Below are 19374 nucleotides of genomic sequence, written 5' to 3'. Positions count from 1 at the left end.
TAATTTATTACATTATTGCTTTTCAACTGATTTGTTTTATTTGTTCGTTTGCTGGAAATATAGGCCTATTTGTTTTGCTATAACATTTATAGATAAATCATTAAATAGTCAGTTTAGGTTCTACTTGGATTTTGTTCCTCTAAAAAAAAGTTTACTAAACAGAGTGAAAAAAACTGTTTGGTGTCAGCTTATTACACAAATTCATAGGCTAGATACCATCTGGAAATCTCTGAAATCTAAATACACCTTGATCAGCTTTGAAGCATCGTCTGCGACATTAAAAAACTGTGACAGCTATTACTAATATTTTTCCTACTAAACCTTTTCTTATGTCAGAATAGTATCCCGTTCTTCGGGGAATAAGTCCTGAATGGATTACTTTTAGAACGAGTTATATAACTTCTATCTTAAGTAAAAATGTGTATTTGTAATTTAAGTTAGTTTTCTTCAGTAAAATATTAGTGTTGTGTTCATCAAGTAAAAATAAATGTGCCGAAAGGACTCAAAAACCTTTACTAAAGGAAAATGTCACCCACTCAGTCGTGATGAAATTGATTTTTTTTTTTTTTTTTAAATAAAAATATAAACTTAAGTGCCTGTGAAAAACAAATCTAACGTTTCCTACTAAAAAGTGATTTTTAAAATTAAACTGAGAACGATGCTCGTTTCACGGCCGAGATAATTGATGCGGCTTTGCTTCATAACTTGTACAATTCATGCAATCCTCTGGCCTTTACGTTTCGATTATACTTTTTTATATTAAAATATAGTATTTTTAGTTATTTTGGTCAATTTCCCTCCAAGATTCTTTTCTTAAGCAGTCTAATTGTCATTGTTGTTAGAATTAGTCTTTCAGCTTTGTTATAGTAGACTTTACCACACGTAAGGGTCGCAAGTCCAGTGCTGGCTTCACACAACACACAATAATTACAGACGGCTTTTCTGGATAATCACAGAGCTCTCTTATCTTTGAGAATTAATGTTCGTGCAATTTAATTCTTATATAAAAGTCATTAGAGTTTTTGTTTTCATTTTGTTAAACAAAATTGAAACTTAATGTGATAAACTAGCAGTCACACAAAAAAAACATTTAGTTTCCAACCAAAACTTAAACAAGATATTTGAATATTTCAACGATAAAAAATTAAATATATTGATAGATACTAAAGTAAACATATACCTCCGCCGCAGCTAACCTGCAGACTAAGCGAATTTCCATTTACTGGTTGAGGGATCACTAAAATATCGTAAGATTTATTTGTCATTTAAATGAATTCTATTCTAATGGAGATATAGGTTTGCTGCTACGGGAATGTAATTAAGTGTGCTTTTATCGATATGTATATAGCTTAGAATGAACCAAACACATTGGTAAAATTTGCTCAATATATATTCCTAAAGCTAGAGTTTATTTACTGTACATTTATTGTACATGACAATTTAAACTTGTAAGTCCTCTCTATATGTTTCTCGTAAACATTTTTTTAGGTTTTAAAGCTCTTCTAAAAAGCTCGGAAAGGAACTGGGAAACTTTATTTTTCGGGTTTCAAAAGTTGAAATAAATTATAACCATCCACATACAAACAGTAACATATTTCTTATTATTATTATTATTATCTTAGTATTATTATTCTATGAATTTTCCTTGGTTGATTGTTTTGTATTAAATTTTAAGTTAAACAAAGTCTCTATCCAAATAATTTCATTATTTTGTTTTAATCAAAAGTTATTTTTCTTATCGGATGAGACGTTTCTTTCATTAATATATTTTGATATTAATTTAGCCTTGTTTTCAAATCCAATTGAAAGCATTTTTGAAGAATGTACGGATAGCTTCAGGATACCTAGCCCACGTTGATGTTTCTTCATCCCTAACTCAGCGTAAGACATAATTGAAACGTGTAGATCAGCATTAGATGTAGAGGGTGACTCACATTGCGAACGATAATTAAATAATAAAAATGTGGTACATACAAAATTATTTTGTTTGACGAGCGGGCAGATTTCTTGCAATGGAAAAATAGGTCCACTACATGTTATACATGTTAGTGTGGACATAATGCACAGCTGGTTCAGTTGCAAGGGGCCATTTGGATGTTTGAAAAGCATATAAAATAGTTTTTCAACTAAGGTAAGAGTCTTATACGTCATTCGTGACTTTTGGATATTTCATGTAATAGACGTGACAGCCCATATTCGTAACACTCAAGGAAATATGACTACGTTCTCCGTTGTCGAGATATAAGACCTACGTGTTACTCATAACTAGTTCTTTGATCTGATATATGGCCACTGTCACGCCTAAGTTGGAAGTTATGCTTCATACACAGCCTTCGCATAGCAAAGAAATGCAATATTAAACCTTTATAAGGTGTAATAACTTCCTATGGTATGTTTCGTATTGGTTTTGTATACTTGTCTATTAACTTGCTGAATAATAATTACGTAATTAAACACTTTTATTGTTCTCAGTAGAAATAATGAATACGGCTGGTACAGTGGTAAAGAGCAAGGTTTAGGTCACAGAGGTCCTGGGTTTACATCTCACCAATCACCTATAGGTTTTATCTAGGTAATAATCCAATTTCCCTCCTCTATGCATAGCCTAGCGTAGTAGCTTAGACATTATTACGGGCTAGTTGAAATAACGTGCAATATATATTTTATATTGTTAGCTTAATACGCCTTCGTAAACGTAGCTTATTTTAAAAATTTCGTAATTCTTAGCTAATAATAGTTCCTTATACATTGACTGTAATTAAATATACTGTAGCACCAATAGTAATTATTCAGGTTGATTGTGGGAGTTTTAATTAACATTTATTGTGGTCATGTGACATTGTACTCGTATGTCAGTATGTCACCAGCTGTTACATAATATGTCCAATTAGTTTTAATGACAACTGCTGATGCATGTTGTTGACGGTTTTAATAACATGTTTAGTTCTTGATCTGTATAACCATAATAAATAATACTCCTTGTATCATTGTTATCTTATTGACAAATCCTTTTAAGTAATGTTGTAGGAATGCTTCAAGTGACTGATACAGTTTTTTCTAGACAAAAGAAAACTCACAAAGCTGAAGAAAATTAAACCTTCCATCTTATTTTTACGTAATATCAAATACACTTCACGTAAAATTACAACAGCCGAACATAATTTTACGAATGATTATAAAGTATGCCACGTAAAGGAAAATAAATCATTAATGGTTCTGTGAATTATTTGATCAGTGTTTAATGCAGAGAAGTCACACCAACAAAAATATGAGTTTCTTGTAGAATGTATGTACGTTCCTCCTTTTATTTTTATTATGTTACTAACAGTTCTAAAGTTATAATTGCTTTGGGTTTACTGTAAAATAAGATATAAATAAATTTGTTTGGTCTTTGTTTATACATATTTCCAAGGAGTGTGCAGTTGATATTGCGCTTTTGTAAGTCATTGATGAACTTAGAGACACAATTGATCCAAATATCTTGAAGGTCATTTTACGGGATTTGGCTCGAGTCCCCGGTACAGTTAGTAATCACTTGGTCTTCAATTCGACTCTACGGTTGGTTTTGAGATAAGAAGTTAAATAACAAACAATAAACTCATAGTTATGGTGCGTATATTATTTCCAAGTAAAACTGATACGATTTTAATGATAAATTATTTTTTCTTGGACCTGTAGAATAGGTTCTTATCCGTTCTTTTGACAATACAGGGTGATTGGTACTCAGTGTGACAAAAATTTACACCATTGAGCTTTATGTCTGCTTATGTTCGCTTTAGTGGTTTGAAGACTACAAAGCATGGTGTTTTTAACAATTAAAACATAGAAAGTCGGCATGTATTCAGCAAAAGTTGTATTTTTGTTTCAGCTTGAACAGTAAAAACAGTAAAACAGTTCCATGTTTTCTGGTATTCAAACCACTAAAACGAACAAAAAAACATCTAAACCTCAATAGTGTAGCATATGGTTGGAAAGCTTATAAAATGGTGCAGTTTTCAACATATTCCGACACTTTCTTGTATACAGGGTGTGAAAAATGCAATAGACCATTGATATTACATTTTTATCATTGAATCTATTTACAATGGAGTTTTTACAACTGATCCTCCGTCATTTTCTATTATTCTTGTTCAAAATTTAATGTAGAACATGAAAATGACATTATCCACTCAAATATATATACAGGTAATTGAGAAATCGCAGTACTAAATTTAAAAGCATTGTTATTTTTGAAAAACATGAAATATTTTTTTGGGAAGCAAATTTTTACACTTGGAACATTTGATATGTATCATCACACTTCATTTACTGTGTACTTACACCAAAAAATTTTTGTCACACTGAGTACCAATCACCCTCTATAAGAGGTTTCATGTTTATTTATTAAATGCAACTTAAATGTAACAAACTCGATAAAAGATAAGTCAACGCAAAGAAAGCTATCCGATGAAAGGCTGAGCTGGTACACAACCTGCTCTCAATCCTGAGATCGGAGATTAGGAACCTTTTGTAACTTTACACGAACAGTTTTATCGTTCACTTCTTCTCGTTTATCAAGTGGATTGTAAAAACGATCGTTTCGTGTTTTATTTTCAGTACAATACAATCCAAATAAGTTTGGGGCCTACATATTAATAGGGGTAGATACAATAATGAAATTAACACGCTTCTCCTAATTATACAGTATTTGTATGCGTAACATATAAGAATTATGAGCTCGTTAATCACCACATCTTAAAAAAATTGTTTCTCTTCTATTACATTTCTTTGCGCGTAAGTGAACACACTTATCTGATTAAACATTGTTGCCGTATTCTATTTTATACGAATACCTAAGCTTCTGTTGGTGAATCATTTATTGGTGATTCCTCTAGGCTCTCGCAGAACGAAATCGGGTTTCTCCAAGAATCAAACATGTTTCATAAGGCTGCAAATAGAGTTGGATTTTGTTTGCTTTGATTTAAGAATTTTTTATGTATGTTTTAATAACACTACACCAAATAGGAAAATTTTTTCATGCTTACTAAAGCCAATAAATACATAGTATTCTGGTTAGAAGCCTAATGATATCATAATATTTTCATCAACAATTGTTCAGAGAAAGGTCTGGGAGCTCAGAAACTTAAAGGTATTAAGTGAAAGGAGCTACTAACACAACACTGACTGAATCCATTAACTGTTGTGTAATGGTCTTGGAGCTTAGAATGGTGGTTGGTTGTGCTATGTCCATAATGGACTTGGTATTTGCAGTTTAAGTACAAAGCATTTCAACTAGCACGACTCTCTATGTTCAAACATTTATTTCAGTATTAGTTGATGATGTTTAGATTCTTAAAATATTAAATGTAATAAATGAATATAAAAACTCTGTTAATTAAATTATTTTTCGGATGGACTGCAATGATTTACTAACAATTATTTTTATTTACCAATAAATCCTCTACTGGAAAATAGATTTAGGTTCAAAACGTAATTGTAAAAGATAATATTTTTGTTTATACTGTATATCATTTATAATATTTTTAATTTTATGTAATGAAGATTACATATTATTTATAGCTCTGATGGTTCGAATATAGTTGTTGAAATTAAAATAAAACATTATTGAATTAAAGCTTCGATGTAAAAGGAAACAATATTCCTTATAAATATCTAATGTTAAAAACACCAATAACATTCTTGAATAAGTACATTATACAGAAATAGCTTGAACATACTGATTACATTATTTATTTTTTATTTAAGTATTGCTTTAAGCACTGTATCTATTTAGTGGTACGTATTCATTATCATACAAAAATAACTGAATATAAGTGGAAATTGCTTTTTTTAATAACACTTATTGTAAACTATAGTCTATACCACTCATGACAATATATACATGCATGTTAAATTTTTTTTAAATGTATCTTATGTAAGCTCACCATGCTAAAGAATGTAAAAATACTTAATTATTCAATACGCTAAAGTGTAACTTTATAAATTCTATTAGTTGTATGTTTATCAATATTCAAAATCAGGCTTAATTAAAAGATAAAATTTCTTCTCGTGATTTGAAAACCCATGTACAACCCAATAGTTCAATTAGAAAGAATTTTCTATTTGAATCAGATGCTGAAGATTTCACTTCTTTTAGACATCCAATATAACTTAATGTTTGTTTTTATGGAATTTTCGTATACGTAAGTTTAACCACGTTTCCTTAATAGCTTAATATTCGAAACCAGATACCCATAAAAGGTACACTATTGTCCAATAGATAGATAAATTTATGAGAAACTAAATCAACTGAGTCAGAAGTATGGTGGAAATATATAGAGTAATATTCTACAATAAACTGTCACCCGTCACTCATTCTAAGGTTATTACATACGTGACTGTACCACCTTGGAGAAAAACTGTGAATTTCATCACGTTGAACTTTTAAAACATTTATAACTGGAAAAAGTTTTATTGCACTAACCCATTCGTATTTAACAATTTTTAACCAAACCTTTATAAAATTGTTTACTATAATTAAACTTACTCAACTTATTTAACTATTAGCTTATATGTAAACTTACTTAACAGAACATAAATTAATCGAGATAAATGCTTTCACAAGACCTTTCTAATAGATTGGTGCCCTTTTAGTATTGCATTTTTCAGTTAGTATGGGTCGCACATAGGCATGTGCGTGGAAAGTGGCAAACAAAGTGGATGAACTGGTTTAGTTAAAGAATTGTCTGATAAATGTTTATTGTGGAAACGGGATACAAAACCGACAACATAGTGGACTAGGTTGCTTGTTTGTCGTGCTATCAAATGAGCCCCCGCATAAGCCACCGTCTGAGCCACCAACTAAGCAACTGACAAAGCCATCGACTTAAGCACTGACTGAGCTACCAATTAAGTCGCTGGCAAATCCCCAACTTAAGCCAATGACTGACTAAGTCACTGGCAAAAGCCCCAACTTAAGCCACTGAATGACTAAGTCACTGGCAAAATCCCGAATTAAGCCACTGACTGACTAAGTCACTGGCAAAACCCCAACTTAAGCCACTGACTGACTAAGTCACTGGCAAAACCCCAACTTAAGCCACTGGCTGACTAAGTAAAAGCTCCCACTCAAGCCAATAACTAAGCCACTAACTCGGCATCTTTTCAGAAGTCACTTAACCTACATAACTTTCAAATTTGTTTTGCTTCTCTTCATAACTTAAAGACTGTTACTAAAGCAACTAAAATTTACCTTACAGTTTTAGGCACAATTTGAACATAGTTTGTCTACCCAACACTAGGAGTATATCGTTATATATGCTATGTAGTAACTTGGCTTAGTAACAACAACAACGGCTTAGCAACGTTGACTCGGTAGCTACCTGATGTGTTGATCCTATCAACACAAACAAAGCCTTCTGTTGTCTCTAGAGACATGTGACGTCACACAATCCTGTCTGGGAGTGACGTAATGGAAAACAAACATCTTAAACCATCCTCAGGTCGTCCCATGAGAGATGCCGATCGAACTAAGCCATACACTTTTAAGATACGAGTAAAATTTTAAGTTTTTGTAAATTATACGGATAACTTGTCGTTAAATGCCTACGGTAGATTTGTGAATTCTGTCTTCAAATGGAGTTAAAATTCTAATGTAGACAAGCATTTTTTTGTTTAAAAAAAGTTCTATGCATAATTTTGAATAAATATTTTTTTCCATAACTATAGATAATTATACTTCACAATCACTCGATGTCCTGAGGACCGTCCAAGTTAAGGACCTTCATTTGATAGCCAGATAGCCTTTATTTGATAAGTTGTCTAAAGTTTAAATCCTCTTACTTCCTTACAACACTCAGGTCTTCACGGTAAAATGGATGATGCTTGTTTTTCCTTTCTGTTTAATTTGAGTGTCTTTTTCCTTGCATTATTTTAACATAGGGTAATAAGATATTATATCCGGTTATGTAAAACAGTCACCAATCAAATAACCGTAGGAAGACCTGACATGAACAGCATGCCTACGCTTGAGTAGAAGTTAGACGAATCTGAAATAATGTTATGAGAAAATAACAGTACGGTTAATCAAGTCTGATTTTATCGAGTGTAAAATCTGTATAAAATACGTTGTCTCACGGATATTTTTGGTGACTGGTGGTAGTAACCTTTAATAATTTTAAATTTTAACTGAAACCGGGATCGTACGAAAAAATAAACATAGTGTGGGGGGTAAATAATTTTAATATTTGAAAATGTAGTAAACAACCCAAACACAATACATTGAAATACCAAAAATTACAAAAGCTCCTTTTATTCAACTAAAATATTTGAATAATTAACTTAAGCGTAAATGTCTTCATGTTACAATCGCTGTGTTCATTGGATTGTATGACTTGATTGAGTAAGTAGAGAAAATGTCACCGATAACTTTGTCCACTGTGTGCATTTCCCCTACCACTGGTATGTGGTATGTGCATTGTGTAATTTAAACAACATGTATTTACCGTTTTAAAGCTATTACAGGCTTTGGAATGAAAGGTTTTTGGTACTACTGACAATAATACCATCCCAGTACAAAATGAGAAAGAAATAAAATAAATAATTGTGTGTCCTCCAGTATTAACTGCATAGCTCAAAAAATCAAATTGAAAATAAAAGCCAGGTGCTTACGTATAACCATGATTGCAATGTTTGTAGTGAGTTATAGAGGTAACCAGTTGTATAAGTGAACTCTATGTTAGTAGATCTACGATGTACATTAATATGTCACAGACACAATCCATTCATTCATCATCATCACCTCCAGCTACTTAACTGTCAGCTGTTAACCTGACACAAGTACTTTAAACCTTATCCACGAGCTTATAATATAAAGTTGTTATGGTATATCTTAATCATAAAAAAAATTGTGTATGCTAAATATATTGTAAAGTGTTAGTTAATATTTGTTTTCTTAAAACTGTGATGTTTGATTAATATGGAATACATAATTATGTTGTACTATCAGAACATTTTCAGCTCTTAAATTTCATGGTAAGCTATGGAAAAGTTTTTTAGATTTTTTTCTTTATTGTCACAATGTCAAAGTTGCTTGAATTAAAAGGGCAAAAAACAACCACAAATCGTTACTGTTAGTTAGTACTTTAGAACTTAGTTCTAACTTTTCTTTAAAACGTTTATCAATAAATAATCATTAATAATATAAAGCATATTTTAAAGCAACTTTATGGCCAACGTGTTGAGTATTTTTGTTAACATCTTTCTGTAAACATAAAAATGCCAATATTAATTGTGTAAGTCATAACTGAAATAATTAGCTGATTCGCACTCTGATTCTGCAGTTAACCCAAGCAAAGCAATCGTAGGTTTTATTTTCAAGATAGGTGGAATACATAGAAGTTACGCCCAAATTAAATTCTGAATTCATTAATGTCACATTTGATAATATTTTGTAAAATAGTGCTTACTGGTGTCTAGATCCGAACCTGAAGTACCTTTGGTTGTAAATACAAAAAAGCCAGTTAAGATAATAGATAGCAACATTTTTCCCAAATTCAGAGTAACATCTGCATTGAATGACAAGATGGAGAAAGTGCATTATGTGACCACAGCTGGTTTCCAACGGCTCGTTTAGGAAAAATATTACAAGTATCTGTATCTTGTGAGATGTTTTGGTTTAACGTTTTAATAAAACCTCAGTTCACATCAGTTTTGTGTCATGTGTAGAATCAGTAGTAGTCCACGTACCTCTATTTAAGATTTATTTTATCAATAAAAAGTCCAATGTTCATTCTAAATTGTGTTTTCACTTTTATTGTTTGTTTAATACCAAATTTTTGTTTCCTCGAATAATTGTTCTCTCCCTCATGCTACATAATCAAAATTGTTAACATATACATATCTTTTATAATGCTCCAAGATAATATAATTTTTATAAACTTTATTTCTAATGTACAAAATTCATGTATTCCAGGACAGACGTATAGGGAAAAACAATCAAAGGTCATTAACCAAGTCATAATTAAAATTTATTTAAAGAAAAAGTATTATTATAAAAATATATCCTTTGCTAAATTTATTTATATTTTACATCTGAAACTTAAAAATTTTACGAATTGATCGTCATAACTGTAAGAGCTCAGAAAAAAATCCACCATAAAATTTTTCTGGCTAAACTTAAAATTTTCGTAGGTCATAAAAAATAACTGATTACCAAGAAAAACAGACCAGTAGTTTCAACCGAGCGTTTTACATCGCTGATATTTAACTCACTTTGCAAACACATTAGCTTGGTCAGCTTAGACAGGCGTTTAGATAATTACGTTGTGGATTCGACCAGGCTAATATTTATCCAACTAAGATCCTCAATTAAAAACCTGCTACTGTACAAACTTAAAATTTACCTTTCAGGCATAATTGGGCCAAAGGGTTACGCTGTACTTTTACAGTAGTTTACGCACAAACTGTTAAAATACCCCCGCCGCAGCAAACCTGCCGTCTAAGCGAATTTCCATTTGGCCGAATTGATTTTCAATTGATCTATTTAAATAACATTAGGTTTAACGAGTACCTAGGTTTGCTGCTACAAGGAAACTAATAAAGTAGTGTGTTTTTAGTAAAATATTGATAGGTTACTATAAAATAAATAAATTTGCCAAGTTTGATCAAAATATATCCATAAACAAGCAAACTACAACATTTTACAATATTCTCCATAAGAATAACATGGGAATTTTAAATCTACCATTTTTTTGTTTTCTCCGTAACCAATAACCGTACAAAAACACTTTGATATACTGAATTGTTTGTTTTTTTAAGCTCTTTAAGAAGGTTTAGAGGAAAATTGGGAAATTTTGTGTTTTGAGGTTAAGAAGTGAGAAAAACCAATTTTTACCCCATAAAACCCCCCATAAAACCCTGTTTCCATGGTCTGATCATGCTGGATCGCGAACTCATTCAAGTTTATCCCGCCTTACACTTTCAAACCAAATTTCATCAAAATCGGATAAAAATTACTCAAGTTATCGTTTTCACGGACACACATATATATATATATTTTATTTGATTTATTTTATCTTTTTTAATTTTGTTAATTTTTTTTAGCTTGCTCCCCAAGGAAAAGACTATCCTAGTGAGGATAGGAAGTCCGGGACTAACATGTTTTTGAACGTTGTAGAGGCTACTGGGAGACCTCAAGATAAAAAGGTACCAGTTGAGTTAGTTCGTGCAATTGTCAGACTTAATCTGCAGAAGTCGTCAAGGAAAGAGAGTTTGAAGTTTCAAATTTTATAATCAATGGTTTGAATAGTGTTGTTTTGATGAAACTGCAAGACATGTTTTCATACATTTATATAAAGTATTCATTATTGACACCGTTAGAATGTTTTATTTTTGTTATTTTAACTTGGCCATGATCATAATAATATATTTGTGGTATTAATAAAGGAAGCCTTGATAAGAATATCTCAACGAGTAGTTTACATCAGCTATCCAATGCTGCGAACCTCTCCACTTAGCCATGATTCAAATCCTCATGAGGTTTGAAATTATTTAACGTACAATAGACACAAAGTAGTACATTTTTACCAACCACTATTCAATATAATATTGGTCATAAATGTACTCACACAAACTGTAAGTTATTAAATGATTATTCGATAGACAAACGTTTGTTTGTACCATGTCTCTCAACAGTAGTATGTTCCTCACCCTCTCTCTGTATCGGTGTATTATGCAGCTCCATTCACGACGACATGGCAGAGCTTTTAGTCTTGTGTTTGTTTGGATCTCGACTCATTTATATTGGGTTTCCCCCCGCAACGCTCTTGTTAAATAAATTCTTACTATTACATTATTGTAAAGGTTATTTGGAAATATAAGCTTCCCACTGATTGCTATAAAATAAATACACGCTAGCTTTTATAATTTAAATAACAATAAGTATGAATGAATTTAATTGGATTTTGAAACGGTTGAAACATCATACATACGATATTTACTTACCTTACCTATAATTTTGGTTTGTTACTACATATAAAATCTACGTCTTAAGATTCGTATTTAACACGTTACATAAGCACATAAGACATGCCAACAAGCATAGTTTATATTGCTAAATATATTTTTAAATGTAGATAGGAATATTTTTATTTTTATATGAAACTATTCTAGTTAGTCGATTTCATCCCATACTAGCAGGCATTTCTACCAAGGCGAGTATGTATAGTCTGGTGGACACAAAGTTTAACAGGGTGCAAGAACTTTGCCGTTCCAGGCTTACTTGGATTATTGTTCTCAACAAGTCCATTACCCATTGTTCCTATTAGGAAAAAAAAGCACTATAAATCAAATTTGATACTATTTGTATTGAAAATTAAATATGAAAACATTGATAAAATACCTATCTAGATTCTAAATTCAATTTTTTTTTTCAGAATACAAGATTCCTTTGCTTAAAATATACAGGATAGAGATATAATATATATATATGAAATATACAGATGGACAAGTATTATTGTTACATGAAGAAAAGGAAAATACAATGTTTTTTTTTATTTTCACTTTCCCCTTCAGATATGTAAAGTTATAAACGGATACATAAACATTTTTTTATATCTCACGTGATTAACTAAATATTTTAAGTAAATGATTTGAATATCGCAATTTTTCAAATAACACAAATCAAAAGTCATTAAATTCAAGGAATTATAATTTACTTCACAAGCAGGAAGCTTCCAGATTTTTAAAGCCTGTCTGCACAAGGAACTTTCATAATTTGTTGCTTAAGGGTTTGAAATGTTACCAGAAGTTTGAACTAAACGAGGTATCATGTTTACAAGTCAGCAATTTTGTGACGTATTTTCAGTTATCACTAAACTTCTGTTGCTTCAAACGGGTTTCTACACCAAAAACATTTGCAGTTTATTTCAATGTTTTCATACAGTAAAGAAATGCTTGTACAGTAAACATTTTGTGGCTACGACAGGAAAACTACACAGTAAATACCATTGTGGTGAACACATCGGGGAGTGATCTGGTGTTGGTGTAGAGTGTGAGACATCTGTTTGGTACTGGGTTGAAATCGCACCTGAAGTACTAAAATACACTTTTAGAAAAATAAAAACTGAAACCTCTTCGAAACGTTTGAAGCAATATTGCCAATGAGTTTGCATTGCATACTAGTGAGTGAATGGCACTTAGTACACGTAGTATTAACAGATTAATTAATCAATTAATCATTCATTGATTAATGATTAATATTATTAATATTAATATTTTAATTATAACTTAAAATTTATAATTTTTTGAATTAAAGTAAAGGTTTTTACACCCCTATGGATGTATGTTGTTTATTTTTATGTGCTATTTTCGTTGGACCTCCTATAATAATTTCTATAACATCTTATATTTATAGGAATATGTTTCTGTTAAAACTAGTTGTTGCATTTATCTTAAGGCGTAGCAATTGAGTTTTTAGTTGGTAAATATCAAATTTCTTTTAATGGTGTATGTATAATAGGTAAATGGGCAGTGTTTAATTAATATTCATGTGGTTTTCTTATAATTCTCAAAATGAAATACACCATAATCATTGACCACAGAATAGGGGTCCAGTATAGGGAATGGGCATATCTTAAAACATTAGGATATTGACTGTAGATTATGCCAAAGCAACAGGTTAAGTTCGTAAAATATTTCTTGGCGTTCTACAACAGGTTTCATTTCATTTTAAATTCCGTTACTTGGAAACACTATTTCATTATAAATATTTCAAATGGGGGAGAAGGTTTTATTTTGCAAAAACAGAGTAAAACCTGTAAAACTACTGTCGGGGAAATAAATATGTGCACTCGAGTTTGAGCCTAAATATCTCTGAGATGAATTATCCGATTTTGTTGAAACAAAAATTAAATGTAAGCTTGCTTAAATACATTTTACGTGGTAACAATTTAAAAAATTTCCGTTTACCAGAAAAATTTTTATAGTTGAAAGATCCTAAAAAGTACCGGTTTTTAAGAAACTCTGCACTGACACTGAAGTTTAAAAATTAATTGTAAACAAACCACTGAGCCAATCTTTCTGAAAATTTTATGGCTTGTTGGTAGGTTTATCGTTAACATTTCCATGCATTTAAAAATTTTTACTCACAATAGTTTTTATGCTGCTGTTAATTTTTAAAACGCATGCTAACATCGTTAATAAGACGTTTAAAATTTCGTTCAAAATACCATCGTGTTTGTCGTGACACAAGAAATAACACCAATATGACAGATTTATAATGCGAACAAAGGTGTTTTTTAAACAGATTTATATTTGTAAACAAAAATTTCTCCTGCGACTGGGAGCGGGCCGCTTGGTGTTTGTACGATAATTCCCAGCCGGGCGGGAGCGCGGCGAATCTGCGACGTTGCCGATGTGTACCTGGATATCACAATGACATTGCATCGGTATTCACTCACGGCAAACAACTGTGAAAATCAATATTTACTTGTAGTTTATATATTTAGTAGTTTGAAATTTACATAAATTTACTAACAATCAATTCCTATCAGCGTTTTCTCATGAGGGCTTTGGACCTCCAAAGAAACCATTAAATAAATACTGGTGGAAAATATTTACTTGGCATTTAGCTGTTATAATTTTTTAACTAGCTCAATCAACACAAAAAGTTGGCTTGTTGCTCGTAATACAAATTGAATTTTTCATACCACCATAGTTAACTTAATAAGTTAACAAATACATTATAATAAAATGTATTTGTTTCATGACTAGTTAATCAGAATATTTTGTTAGTAAATTTAGGTAAATTTCAAACTAAATATTGATTTTCACAGTTGTTTGCCGTGAGTGAATACCGATGCAATGTCATTGTGATATCCAGGTACACATCGGCAACGTCGCAGATTCGCCGCGCTCCCGCCCGGCTGGGAATTATCGTACAAACACCAAGCGGCCCGCTCCCAGTCGCAGGAGAAATTTTTGTTTATAAATATAAATCTGTTTAAAAAACACCTTTGTTCGCATTATAAATCTGTCATATTAGTGTTATTTCTTGTGTCACGACAAACACGATGGTATTTTGAACAAAATTTTTAGCGTCTTATTAACGATGTTAGCATGCGTTTTAAAAATTAACAGCAGCATAAAAACTATTGTGAGTAAAAATTTTAAAATGCATGGAAATGTTACCTACCAACAAGCCATAAAATTTTCAGAAAGATTGGCTCAGTGGTTTGTTTACAATTAATTTTTAAACTTCAGTGTTAGTGCAGAGTTTCTTAAAAACCGGTACTTTTTAGGATCTTTCAACTATAAACATTTTCTGGTAAACGGAAATTTTTTAAATTATTACCACCTAAAATGTATTTAAACAAGCTTACATTTAATTTTTGTTTCAACAAAATCGGATAATTCATCTCAGAGATATTTAGGCTCAAACTCGAGTGCACATATTTATTTCCCCGACAGTAGATCTCAAATTTGAAATATTCCAGTCTTTCGGACATATAATGGTACAATTAATTAAAAATAAACGAGACGACTTTAATCTTAATACTTTCTCTCTGCGTTCAATAGCTAAGCTCATTTTGCAGGCTTGAGACTGCCAGTGGCCGCATTAAAAGTATTGACCCTCAAAGCCCCAGAGGAAAGGGAGTTTGGGAGATTAAGTATGGTAAGGAAGGTAAAGGCCAGTGTGTGACACGGAGGTTGAAGGAGATAAGGAGGTCCAGAAGGTTACCTGAAGCCACTGATCATCTAAAAAGAAATAATTAAAAGGTAAAAATAGTGTAATGGGTATATGAACGATGGTGAAGAGGCTTGGGTTGAGGACTATATGTTAGGATTAGGGGTCGTGCAGATAGAACAGCCGATATTTTAATCAACAGTATGAGAGGTATTCTTGCTTTTCGAAGATATAAGGATTTGTTTTGGAAGAACAGTGAGCCGAGTAAAGAGGATGAAAAGAAGAATATTGGAGATCATGGTGGAAGACTCGCTTCTACCATGATATGGGGAGATCTGGGGCCGAGAGTCTTGAATATTCCAAATTTTAGATCAAGTTTTATTCTGCTTTCACAAAATAAACATTTTCTCTCATTTGAAATGTTCGTAATGGAATAGTGTTTCTAGGTAACAAACTTTATACTAAATGAAGGTACAAACACAGATTCAGGCATAGTGTTTTAAAAGATTTTAAATTTAGCCTAACTGCTATTGATCATTGGTCTTGAAATGCCTAATTTCTTTGAAACCTTATGACAGGCATGTTGTTTGCATATAATATGCAAGACAAATATCTATAATTTGTTTTAACTATTATTTAAACAAAAGTCCATTAGTCCTACACAATTATTTCATTTAACGATGTAACTATATATTTTACAAATATTTTCGAAAGTACCCTTGTATTTTTGATATCTGACGTTGAAAAATATATGCCATATTACTGCCTGGTTCTCAAACATATAGAGTGCTAGCTTTTAGTGTTCAAACCCATTAAAAGCCCTATTACCAAGTCTTGTTGTACTAATGGGGCTCTAATGGATCTTTAATACCTTGCAAAGAACAATAACTGTGGTGTTTGTCACTTGGCTTTTTAAGAATGTGAAAATTCCAAACTATGATATGGGTTTTTAGAACGGCTTTAAAAATTGTAACGTTATGTTATAAATATAATATAAATAAGTACTGTAATCGGAAATTGAAAGGATACTCAAGACCAAAGTTGGATAAAAAATAATTATTTCATTAGTTTGACTTTTAAAAACAAACCCATTGATTCGACCATATTTTCTAATTGCTGTGAGGCTTGCGTTTTGATGATTAAAATGATAATTTCAATATCAGATTTAGGCAGTACCATCTAACCTTTGATTTATAAAGAGTAAAATAAAATGATTTTAGTATCAGATTTTTCATTTATAGTTTTCTTACTTGTCTTTTTCCTTTGCAATTTCTCAAAATCAAGCATTTTTTTACATTAAACTACATATAAGTGACCGATACGATTCTTTTAGCCTATTTTAGTAAATCAAATCAAATTGATAAAAGTTCTTATGTGTAAAATAAGTAACTTGTTAGTTACATAGTACAATTTTATTAAATCCTATTACTAGGAATGTAAATATGAGAAATGATATAAACAATTTTAACAGCTCATGCTATTTTATCCAATTTAATGCGTTTTGGGACATAATATATTTATTTAGTCGAATAAAAGTTATTTTACTATATTTTTAACTCTCTTCCAATTCAACTCATATTGCTTGTAGCAAGGGTTAATGTCTTTATATAACGTACACTTTTTCCATTTAGGTTCTATATACATATGATGTCGACAAAAATATTATACAAAGAAAAATCAAATTTGCCTGGTTAAGTTCATTTCATTTTTATAAAGATTCCTACACCAGTAAACTAAATTGATGGTTAAACTAGACGAAGCGATTAAGAACTACGGTATATAATTTCAGATTCTATGGTTGATTGTAAAATTATACATTCTTTTAGTTTTGTCTTGATTTTACGAATTTGTCAAAACTGTTTGAATTGTAAAACCAATAGTAAACCTTGGCCATGATATATATCCCTTATCGACATCGTCCATTCCACAACCGCGTTTCAGATCAGCCACTCGTTTTTCATTGTGACGTAAACCGGACGTGCTATTTGTTCGATTGTCCGTAAAGCCTTCCCATTATTGTAATCATTACACTACTCTTCTTTATTTCCTAGAAAAAAAGCGATATATTTACTTTTTTTTCTCATTGCTAAAACATTACAAAATTATGACTCTCTTCTTAAAAATTGGCATTATTTTATAATACAATCTCGTAGATATAATATTTTCAAAAATCAATAATTTATCCTCGAATGTTAAACACTTTGTAATAGCTGATGTTTGAAATAAACAATCACTAGATCACGTAGCTATGGCAACCAAGAAAAAATTATTAGATTTGGGTTTTCAAATTCCAGAATTATACAACCAACTTAGCATTCTAAAAATTGTGAAATCAAGTAATTTTTTCGTTGTTTTGAATTACTGGGATTATAAATTGTTGAGTTCCTAATGAATATTAATAAAGAGCCTTTAAATACTTTAACCTACGGCCGTTTTTTAAAGTAGCCGTTTCAGTTTAGTTCATAAAATTAAAGAGTTTATCAAAACAGCATAGTTTCATTTCATAACTGCATAGTTCTTCATAACACCACGGGTAACGGATCAATGAGGTTCAAGGATTGAGAGAAAATAAGTACAATCGCAATGATTTGAACTTTAACTAATCAACTGTTCATTCCAATTTAATTGTCGAGTTGAGCAATCAGTACGTACAATGTTTCGTTGCATCACTGTCAGTGGCAATCTGAGGTTATAAACGAAAACGCATGACCTCTCTTAGAAGTTATGAGTAGTGATTTTTAGTAATTAAAACACTGTCGTAGATAAAGTAGTGTACGCAACTCACGTGAATAGTGTTAACGACACGAGTAGAAAATTTAAGGTACGAGCCTTAAACTACTACTATTACAATGTCTGCTTTAATGATTTACCATAAAATTTTAAATGTAATTACCAAATTGAACAGTGGTGATGTAGGCTATTTGGTTAAATGGTAGACAGACAATTTAGTGTAACGATAAAAGTAACGGAATCGTATCTGTTTTGGAAAGTTGCCTGTTTCGGGTTGTTTATAAATAAAGTGAAGGAATGTTTAAAGAAGATGTAAATATTTCGCACCTGGCAGGGATTATATCCCTTGACTCTGATATTGATTAGAGCCTCGTCTTCAACAAATGACACCACATTTTTTATACTATCTATCAAGCAATCAACAAAATACATCATTACATAAAACATGGCCTTTAATGTTGTAAACAGAATAAATAAATACAACGTCAACAACAAACAACAGCCAATATTAGTTGCGTATGGTGATGTTTAAACCAAGTAAAGCTTTATGGTAAAGTTAACAAAGAACACTCCGTCAGTTATCAGTAGATCAGTCAGTGATACACGATATCATCAGTGTGATGGTTGGTTTGTGGATCACGTTACACTCTGGTGTAGAGAATAGTAATAAGGGAATTGTTTGATTTGTGGTTAGTCTGGACCTGCTGTTTCTAAATGGGTACGTTCTGTTATATTTATTAGAACAAAAACTAAATATATATTCTTATTTTAATCTTTAAAAAATTGGTTCTCTATTTCTTTTAAGTGAATTAGCCAGGGGATTATTTTCGGTCTCATAATTAAATCATGTGCACAAGAAACTCAGCACTATGTAAAGTTATTATGATATTTTAAAATGTGTAACCAAACGTAATAAAGTAACTATTAAAAAAAATGTTTATCCCAAAATGGTATGCACTACTTACTTTATTTACCTGCAA

Source organism: Macrosteles quadrilineatus, unplaced genomic scaffold, assembly GCF_028750875.1.
Source record: "Macrosteles quadrilineatus isolate MER2022 unplaced genomic scaffold, UCM_ALF_1.0 Scaffold_2__2_contigs__length_208266976, whole genome shotgun sequence".
NCBI classification, from domain to species: Eukaryota; Metazoa; Arthropoda; class Insecta; order Hemiptera; family Cicadellidae; genus Macrosteles; species Macrosteles quadrilineatus.
This window is presented reverse-complemented; position numbering follows the sequence as displayed.